Source organism: Lissotriton helveticus, chromosome 10, assembly GCF_964261635.1.
Source record: "Lissotriton helveticus chromosome 10, aLisHel1.1, whole genome shotgun sequence".
Taxonomy (NCBI): domain Eukaryota; kingdom Metazoa; phylum Chordata; class Amphibia; order Caudata; family Salamandridae; genus Lissotriton; species Lissotriton helveticus.
In genome coordinates, this window is record NC_136071.1 from 1,146,986,159 (window position 1) to 1,146,996,709 (window position 10,551).

Genomic DNA, 10,551 nt, shown 5'->3' on the forward strand with positions numbered 1-10,551 from the left:
GGGAAAGTGGCTACTCTACAAAGTTCTTCTTTGCCACATGTAAAAGTTTTTAGGTTCTTATTCTTGCTACTCCTGCTCATTATCATGATTTGAGACTTTTTGGCATTTATCTTAAGGTCCAAGGAACCCATAAAGTCTTCAAATACATCCAAGAGGCGTGGTAAACCAACACCGGTCCGCGAAAGCAAGACGGCATCATCCGCGTATAGGAGAACTGGAATTCCAAGAACACCTATACGCGGGATGTCAAGGGATGCCTCTTTTAACGCTGGTTCCAGTGCATTTATGTAAATGGTAAATAGGAGGGGGTGCCAAAATGCACCCCTGCCTTACACCCCTTTCGGAATTAAAATGATCAGTGCAGCGACCCTCCGAGGTAACCCTGACAGAGGCTAGAAGGCCGGAGTGTAAATCCGCCAGGAGATTTACTAAAGCCCTGTCCAGGCCCATGTCAATTAGAATTTGCCACAATTTTGATCGGTTAACAAGGTCAAAGGCTGACGAGAGGTCCATGAACCCCAGGTACATGGACCCCTCCTTGGCCCTGGTATATTTATCCACTAATAAGTGCAAGTTAAGCGCTTGATCTATAGTGCTTCTATTTGGTCTAGATCCGTACTGAACATTTGATAAGACCCCTTTCTCATTCACCCATTCATTCAGTTTAGATAAAATAACCCGACCCAATATTTTCACAGATGAATCAATCAGTGAAATGGGTCTATAACAGGAGGGGTCTTGCCTGTTACCCTTTTTATAGACCGGAATAATGATAGATTTTTTCCACGAGGCTGGGATGTTGTCATTTGTTAAAGCGTTAAAAACATTACATAACATTTTTGACCAAAATTTTGGGGCACATTTGAAAACATCCGCCGGGACCCATCAGGGACCGGCGCTTTGTTTTTCAGGGTCAGATCTATTGCCCTTTCCACTTCTACAGCCTCAAAAATTACAGCAGGGCCCTCAACGTTATGAATAGTGCCCTTGATTTGCAAATCGTTGCTAATTTCTGAGTATATTTTACTGAAATGTTGGGTCCAACTCTCGTCTGAGATGTTTGCCTCAAGAGGGGTGTTCTCCTCACCCGAAAATAGTGGCTGATTTATAATTTTCCAAAATAAACCACTATTTTTTAGGGTTTCTGGGTCGAGTAGTTGGGCCCAAGCTTCGTCTTTCAGTTCCTTTTTTCTCTCTAGGATAGCTTTTTTATATGTGCTCCTTAAGCTAGCTATATGTGCGCGGTTTTTAGGCATGGCTTTCAGGGCTTTAAGTAAATCTCCGTGGGCTTTGGAGCATTTTTTGTCAAACCACCTTTTACCTTGAAGCGGCTTCTGACTTGATCCTGCCTGTAGACTATGGTTGATTTCTATACAAATGTTATCAAACGCTAATATAATATCTTCCTTTTGTGTCCGATTTGCTAGGCATATTGCCACTTCATCCTCTACCTTGATCAATACTTCTTGAAGGAATGTTTCAGGAACTATTTTTGTCCATTTTAACCTGCGCTTCTGATCTTTAACGGACACATTTAGTCCCCCTCTATGTATCACCGTTTTTATTGAGAGTAGATCTGAATACTTTAATTCCAATAAAACAGGGTTATGATCACTAATAACTGATACCTCTGTGTGATAATTTAAAACCTTGCACAACAAAATAGAAGACATACAAATATAATCTATAATAGTGCCATCATCTTTACCCTTAAATGTAGGGGACCTTTTTATACCACCCCCGCAACCTGACTCATATAGATTCCATCTGGCAAGAAAGTTTTCTAAATACTCCCCCCGCCTGGTATGTTCCAGGTGGATAAATGAGGAGAGGTGCGGGCCTTCTTCATCCTGGCTAATACATGGTAGGGTGCAGGGATGAATATTAAAATCCCCCAAAAATAATATTTCAAAAGTATTTACATTTACACTGTAGGCTGACAAGAATTTGTCCAGTACACATCGGGGTCATTTTCAGGCAAGGGTAACAGTGTAGCAGGATTCAATGTCGTGCATCTCTTCAGAGTGATGTGGGGTGCAAGTAGAGTCAATTCGTACCCTGTCAGTCGTGCACTAGTCAGGTGTTGAGTCTTGGTCTGGTTCAAAAGGGTGTCAACTGCGTGGGGTACTAACACCGTGAGGGAGTTTGAAAGTACAATTCCCTCACTCTGGCGGATAGAGACAGCAGCAGCGGCTACCGCTCGAAGGCAGGCAGGTAAAGTTCTGGCGACTGGGTCAAGAGTGGCAGAGAAGTAGGCACAAGGGCGTTGTTTGGCGCCGATGGGCTGAGTTAGAACAGACAATGCGCATCCCTCCCTTTCGTGAGTGAAGAGGGAGAAGGGCTTGGAGTAATCTGGTGTTCCTAGAACGGGTGCCGAGCAAAGGGCATCCCGCAACTCCTTAAAGGATGCTTGGCATTCGGGAGTCCAAGGGAGTGGGAACGGAACATCTTTGGCCAACAGGGAAAGTAGGGGTTTTATAATGAGACTGAAATTTGGTAACCATTGTCGGCAGAAAGAGGTAAGGCCCACTAATGAACGGACTTGCTTCTGTGTTTTTGGAATGGGGGTGTCTAGGATGGTTTGGATTCGGTCGGGCGTAAGTTTCCTCCCTTCTTTGGACAGGAGATGGCCTAGGTATGTCACTTGGGGCTGGCAGAACTGCAGTTTCTTTTTGGAGACTTTGTGGCCATTCTCCGCAAGAAAGTGCAAGAGTTGGATAGTGGCTGTGATTGCAAGTGGAGTGGTGTCGGCCACCAAAAGGATATCATCGACATATTGGATCAACACCACTCCATCTGGTAGCTGGACGGCGTCCAGCTGTCTTTTGAGGGCCTGGCTGTAAATGCTGGGACTTTCAGTGTAGCCCTGGGGAGCTCTACAAAATCGGTATGAACGGTTTTTTAAAGTGAAGCCGAAGAGATAACGGCTGTCTGGATGGATGGGGATAGAGAAAAATGCATTTTTAAGGTCAATAACGGTGAAGGTGGTGGCAGTGGACGGGATGAGAGTCAGAATGGTGGCGATGTCTGAGACTACGGGGTACTGTGGCACCACCACTTTGTTGACTTCTCGCAGGTCGATGATGAAGCGGTACGCTTTCTCATCTCCCTCACCTTGCTTCTTAACAATGGGTAGTATAGGGCTATTGCAGACATTACTAACCACTTCCTCTACCACTCCTGCATCTACCAAGGACTGAATAATCGCTACCAATGCCTTCTCGCCTTCGGGCGATATCCGGTACTGTGGGAGTTTCGGGAGTATTGCATCTGGTCGAACAGTTATGTGTACAGGATCGATCATCATTCGTCCTACATCCGAGTCGTTTCTGGCCCATAGGTACAGGGGTAGGGTATCGAGCAAGGATAGGTCAGCATCTGTTATGGTGTACATATGTCGTGCGGGGTAGGGTCTGGACATGCTCGGGTTGTCGTGCAGGATGACTCGGACTCCATCCGGGGAACACCTAATAGTAGCTCGGAAATGTTTCAGTAAATCAATACCCATAATGGCGTCAGGGGAGTTGGAGGAGGGCAGAAACGTGGTGTCAGTGAGATTGTTTCCTAGGTCAAAGGAGATAGGTACAGACAGGGGATTAGTGGAGGGCGTTCCATCGAAACCTATCGAGGTAATGTGTGAGCCAGACAAGGGTGCCCTTGGAATCAGTCGTTTTGATAATACACTACGTGTCGCTCCAGTGTCTACCAAAAATGGAGACTTTGTACCCAGGACCTTAGCAGTGACGTAAGGACCTTGCTCGTCAACACAGAGCTCGACTGGATCCCTCCCTTGCCCCTGGCAGTCCTATGCAGAGTCGTGAGCATTGTTGCAGTCGGACTGTTGGCACTGATTCTGTCGGGGGCGGTCAAATGTGTTTGGTCTGCCAGGTCGGTCATTGGTGGTGTCGCGGGTCTGCCCTCGTCCCTGCCCTCCAGTTTTGGGGCCATTTGTCATGTCCCTTGTCTCTTTATTTTTAATCAGTTCCCGAAGGGCCAGGCATTGAGACTTCCAATGTCCAAATTCTTTGCAAAATGCACACTGGTTCTCATCGAGGTCGGTTCGTGGAGCGCCAGGTGTGGGGTTGCGGTCTCTAGGGGGCGAATTCCTAGGGGCATTCGACTGGTAGTTTCCCCTATACCGTTCCCTTCCTGCAGTTACTCCCTGCAATTGAGCAATCATTACTCGTTCCTTTAAGTCCTTTTTCTTTCTCTCAGTCGCCCTCTCGTTCTCGTTCTTTTGGTGTTCGTAATACTGAGCCATCTGAAGGATAGCTGCAGGTTTGGAGGCTCCCCAACTACTCTCGCTCGTCTGTAACTTTTGGGAGACCTCTTGCGATAGCCCCTTTACGTAGTTTTGCACGAATAGGTGTTGTCCGGTTGCGGTGGTCATATCTTGGCCACTGTAGTCGGAGAAAACCGTCTCAAATCGGGAGAAGTATTCTGATACGTCCTCCTGAGGTTTCTGGCGGCAAGCCTTGACTACCGACCAGTCTACCTTCTTTTCTGGGATCAACGTCTTTAGCTTCTGCACTATTTTGTCGGGGAGTTCCAGTATGTCTTTTACAGGTTTCTTTCCGGGCTCTCGCTGCCTATCTAGTTCAGTGAGTTGTTTCCAGGTGTGTCCGAACAGATCTGTGTGGTCGGCTTTCCGGATTTGCTTCCACACATCGGCCGGCAGACACAACCCGAAAAACAAATCAATGTCCGATAGAGTCATTATGGTTGAGCCCAAGGCTGTGCCTAGTTCGGTATAAAATGCTGTAGGGTTCTTTCTTAAATCGGGCAGGGTTTGCCTAAAAGTTAAAATATCTTGCCGATCCCATGGTTGGTAAACCCAGTTGTACACAACCCTCCCCTTTGCATCTGCGTGGTTGATATCATCGTTTGTTCCCTGACCTCTTGGGGGAACCCAGTAGGGGGCGGCTTCTCTGATAGGCATCATAGTGTTGGCTGCTTCTAATGAGGGCTCAATCGTCTCAGGGACTGTGATCTTGACCTCTGGTTTCTGTTCCGCGAGGTGGCGGAAGACCTCAAGCGTTTGCATGAAGAGGTCCGTCACATCGCTCTCAGTCCCATCTCCAACATCGACCCTTCTATATAGAGTCGTCAGTTTTGCAGGACCCTTATTCTGGTACCTATCCTCATATGCGTTCAGGGTGTGGTAGCTGAACCGCAGAATGAAATGCCGTCTGTGACTACCGGCATGTGAATTGTGCATATTCATCGTATATTCTTCGCTCTCCTTCCGTTCTACCAGGGTCTTTGCTATCTGGTCGATTCCATCCCGCTCGTCTTTGCTCAACCTATTTGGCCTGGCTGTTAGGTGCCTGCTAGTCTCATGTTCATCTGCTGCTGTTACCAATGCGGCTGGTGCGAAGGCCGTAAGAGCCGGGGCACTAGCGCTAGGGTCACCCTCGCCTGCATTTTGAACTGGTGAGTGTTGTGGTAGAGGTTGGCAGGGAGCATATGGAGGAGGCATGTAGATAATTGGAGGACCGAGCAGTAACTCGTCATTTGCCCGCTGTTTGGAGGGCATCTCCGGGTAGAGCGTAGAGGGGGTCCTGACAGGGCATTGGCCTGCCAGTCCTGATTCTTGCGTTTGTTTAACTTCTTTTTTTCTTCTTATTTCTTCATCTAGTTCTTTTGCGGCCAGATGGGCGGCTTTTCGTAACTCTTTCACTATTTTTGCTTCCTCTCTTTTCCTTCTCTGTTCTGCTTCTTTGCGCCACATGCCAATACTATCGAGCATAGTGGGCGTTGCCTTATTTATTTTTACAGCTGCTTCTAGTGTTTTTATTTTATTTTCATCAAAAGAACCTATCAGTGGCCACTGACTTTCAGGATCCTTTTTTGTATATTTATGCCATAACTTACTATAAGCTATAGCGACTAGTCCTTGCTTAGTAAACATGTCCTTATTAGGGGTGCCTTCCAGTGGAGCTGGATGGTTCATCTCTAATAAGCGGTCCGGGTTGACCCAACTATTAACCAATGGGGAGAAGATAGGCATGACGGATTACAATGGGGGGCAAAAGCCTGCACTACCTATCTTTTCACTACTTGCAAAGACTGGACAGAATATTCTATTCTACGCTATTTGCAAATAGAGAATACCTCCAGAAAGAACCAATTCCAAACAGTCAATGTTTGGACAAACAATCAATCAATGAGGAATGAAATAGGCACGACGGGTTACAATTGGGGGCAAAAGCCTGCGTTACCTACCCTTCACTATCTGCAAAGGGAGAGAGAATATTCCTATTCTTCCCCGTTTGTAGGCAGAGAAGATCCTTAAGAGAACCAACTTCGAACAATTCAATGCTCGATTCAAACAATCAATCAATGGGGAGAAAAATAGGCACGGCAGATTACAATGGGGGACAAAAGTCCGCGTTACCTATCCTTCACTATCTGCAAAGACTAAACAGAGTATGGCGACTCTGTGCTTGTTTGCAAATAGAGAATCTCTCAGAGACAATAAAACGAGTAATACTAGTATTTTCAAACAATCAAACAATCAATTTCGCAATTTGTCGTGTGTCACGACCTTACCCGGACCGCACGGACCGTTTCTCGTCTTCCGCTTCCAGCGCCCGATCGTCCTCTATTCTCTGTTGCTATCGCGGCACTCCTGGTGGTTCCCAGTCAGGACCGTAGATCACTCGGGAGAGGTCTGCTCGGAATCAGTGAAGTTCAGATGATCGGCTGTCAGACGAGGGTCTATCGGACAGGAGCTCTCCCGATCTTTGCAGTCGTTCACTCTGTCGTCGGGACCTCTCCCACTGGATCCACGTGTCGCTGATGGGCCCCGCGTTTGGGACGCCAATTGATAAAGATCAATTCAAAATGGTCAGGCTATTCTGTTGATGTTTCCTAAGTTAAATTTGCCCGGCGTTAGACGCCTCTAATACCATACGAAGTTATCCAATAAAGAGGCAGGCGCTGGAGACAGGAAGACAGGAAACAAGTTTTATTCCGACGGAGTAGAACACATCAGATCGGACAACAAGGTATCGTCTCGAGGTGCTCTCCCAGCCTCTCTGAGACCTGGTCTTTTATACCCTGGTTTAAGACATGTGAACGCTCTTTATTACAACAAAGACATTGTGAAGTATGAGAACGACATCCCCGGCACCCCCCAGTTCCGGCCCATTCCAACACATGACAACAGTAGAGGCCCTTTCCCCACATATGATTGGGAGGGGGCTATCACGCAGCCGAGTGTTCTGCCGATTCCTTTGGAATGTGTGCGCCTGATCGAATCTCAGGGGGTGGGGAGGTCATGATCAATAGTGGCTCCTTTCAGGAAAGGTGAGCGCATACAGTAGTGGGCAATAAACTGTATCCTCGGGCTAAGGGATGACCAGCGGTTCGTACAGGCAGTCGGGCTCAGAGGAAGGGGTCATCAAAGGAGGGGTATTCATGGACGGAAAGGAGGTGTTGGTCAGGCGCGGGGTGTGATTCCCTGAGACAGAGTCATGGGAGGGGAGGGTTCATGACTTGTGCATGTGAGTGCGGGGGCAGCCAGGGTGCGCGGGGAAGGCTTGCAAGGTTCAGGGAAGGGTGCTGACGGGCGATCGTGAACAGGGAGACCATGGTACCTAAAATGGCTGTCGTGTATGTTCATACGTGAGTCTGCAAGATGGCTTAGATGATGTTCAGTACACAAACTAAAATTCCACACACTCATTTGCATTTGAGTTATAAAAATTTACAAATAGAATCTTGGCCTTGTCCTGGGTAGAAAGTTCAACAATCAGACAATTATCGCACCCTGAGTTACACTGTGTTATTTTGCCTTTTACATCAAGCTTAAATAAGGTTAGTAAGCCGCCCTTGGCTCTGCCTGCAGCACTACTAGATGCAGGAATGCAAAAGTGACTGTAGCCGTCCAAAGAGAAGCTATTAGCTTGGTCCCATGTCTCTTGTAAAGCAATAATATCAAATGTTTTTAATGTATTGAGCCACTCAATATTTCCAGCTTTGGTCTTAATACCAGCAATGTTCCAGGTAGCAATTTTAAACGAGGGTATGGGGAGCTGAGATATACTCCCTGGTTCGATAGGGAGTCAATCATTTTCCTCCAATGAGGATAAAGGGGTATAACGATTAAATAGTGGTAGAGCCTGATTGAATTGATTATGCGTGCTAGCCAACTGGTAACAATGAGGGTCCCCATTATTTTGGTGTTGATAAACATTTGGGACCCAGCCGGCAACACCCATTCTATACCCATTAGCTGGATGCTTATGCTGATGGGATGATGGTCGTTGGGTGTTATCCAGGTGATTGTAGAAAACCCCCAGAGGCCTAGCACATACAGAGTTATCCCCTATGGGTAAGGAGGCTGCTCTAAGGAGGACTGTTGCAACATGTTGCGGTTGCTTAAAATTTACAATAATGCAGTCCCCACTCGAATTCTTTCTAGCGTTGCCAATCCAGCTGACTCTTCGGGTGGAAATTATTTCATTCGAAAAGGCAAACGGAAAACCACAATTCCTATTTAGCCATGCTAATGTTTTGTTTTTTAACGTGGCATGGGTTTCTAAACTGGAATCAGAAAGACAGGAATCAACCTCAGGGACATTTGTTAATACCACTGTATATGGGACACACTCCGGTGGGAGGTTAACTGTATATTTTCTCTTAGGCTTACTTCTCCCATCCTTCTCTCCCCCCACTATAGTGTTCTGGCTACCAATGTTTAGTGGGGCTGGTTGTACTAGTTGGGCTGGCATTGATGGTAGGTTGGGAGGTGGGGCTTTCTGTGGTCGAGTGACTGGTGGATTTTGTGCGGTGACCATTGGCCCATTTCCCCCTATGCTAGCAGAACCCACAGCCCCTATAGCATTGTTGCCAGTAGCGGGACTCGTGTGTGTGTTAGTCCGAGTCATGTGTGAGTCTAGCAGGCCCCCTAACCTAGAAACCTCTTGGGTAACCTGATCTAACTTTGCCACAAGCGGTCTAATCATGGCTTCTAATTTTGACTCAATGATACTTGCCAAGAGCTCAATGTGGACAGGGTGCAGATTATTCAGCTCAGCGTTATTTATTGATTCTGAAACACTTCCCCTGCTAGTTGATGTGCTCCCCGTCTTTTTTGACTTCCGGCCCACCGCCCACTTGACAGGTGCCTTCCTACATGCCCGCACAACTCTACGAGCGGGCGATTGTACTGGAGAAGGCATTAGAGAGGGCGTCGGGGTCCGACTCGGGGTAGAGTCAGTTGTGACTTCCCGCTCTTCCTGTGACACTACAATGGACCCATCATTAATATCAATGACAATAGAGTCTTCCAGGCGACTATCTGGCTGAGGCAAGGGAGTTGAAGGCAGACTCGGCCTTGTAGGTGAGGCATTTGGGCTTACCCTATTTAATGAGAGTCGCCTTTCTTTATTAATCTTGCTAACAACCTTCACAAGATAATTGTCCATTGTCCTTGTCTCGATTACTGTTGAGGGTTTTGATGATCTAAGCTTCGTCATAATATTGGACCTAATGGTACTAAGGTACTAAACACAGGTATAGTAGAACGATAATGTCTCACCCAGAGGGTGTTTTAGTTCAATATCGTTGATAAGGACCAGGAAACAAAAATGATAAAAATAAGTACGTATTATGTTGTCTTACAGTTAGTGGAGTCCGAGGGTGAAGAGCCAAAATCAGTGGCCCAGCCCAGCCTCTTCTGGCCTCTGATGGCCGCAGATGGCCCCGCCCTTGTCCCGGGCTTCACCCAGGCGCGCCCGCGCACGCCCCGAGGGACGAGATACCAAGGGATCCTTTATGCGCCTCCAGGCGCTTCCTGTTTGCGTCAGCGGCGTCCTTGCCACGATGAGGCTGCTGGGAGTTGTAGTGCGGCCCGGCGGAGCCAAGCCCGGCCAGACCACGAGCGGAGCTATGCCCGGCCCTCAGGCACCACACCAAGGAACAGGGGATCGGCAGAGCCAAGCCCGGCCAGGAAAACACAGCGGAGCCAAGCCCGGCCGTCAACAACGCTCCAGGTCAGCGAGAAATATTTTTGTGTTTAGTGAGTACGAATTCCAGGGTGAGAATTTCCTGTTTGTAAACATCCGCAAAACTATGGGGTATATTCACAAAAAACGTGTGATAACTTTCGCAAGAGTAGCATAACACAACTTTCAATATCGCAGCATATCGTGGGAAAATAACCCTGTGTCAACATGGAATTCCCAACGCGGCGGTAGCATGTGATAGACACCAGATAACGCGTCAAATGTCAACACGAAAATCAATGCCACGCTGCAAAAATGCGATACGCGTTTGCCTCAAAACATGCAATGAGGCCTATCGCGGTACAAAAAAGTAGCGAAAATCAGCCACAGGCCTGCATTTCCCACACGTCTAGCGGGACAATGCACCATATTAACCACAGAAAAAACACACCAGAAACAAGACAAAGCACGTCGCAACATGGATGCCCCCTGACCCAGCGCAGAGGCCAACTCGAACCCCACAACCCCCACAGACTACCAGCAAGGAACAACGGGATGGGGGAAGGCCAAGGAGAAGAGGGAGAGGAAGACAGAGTGC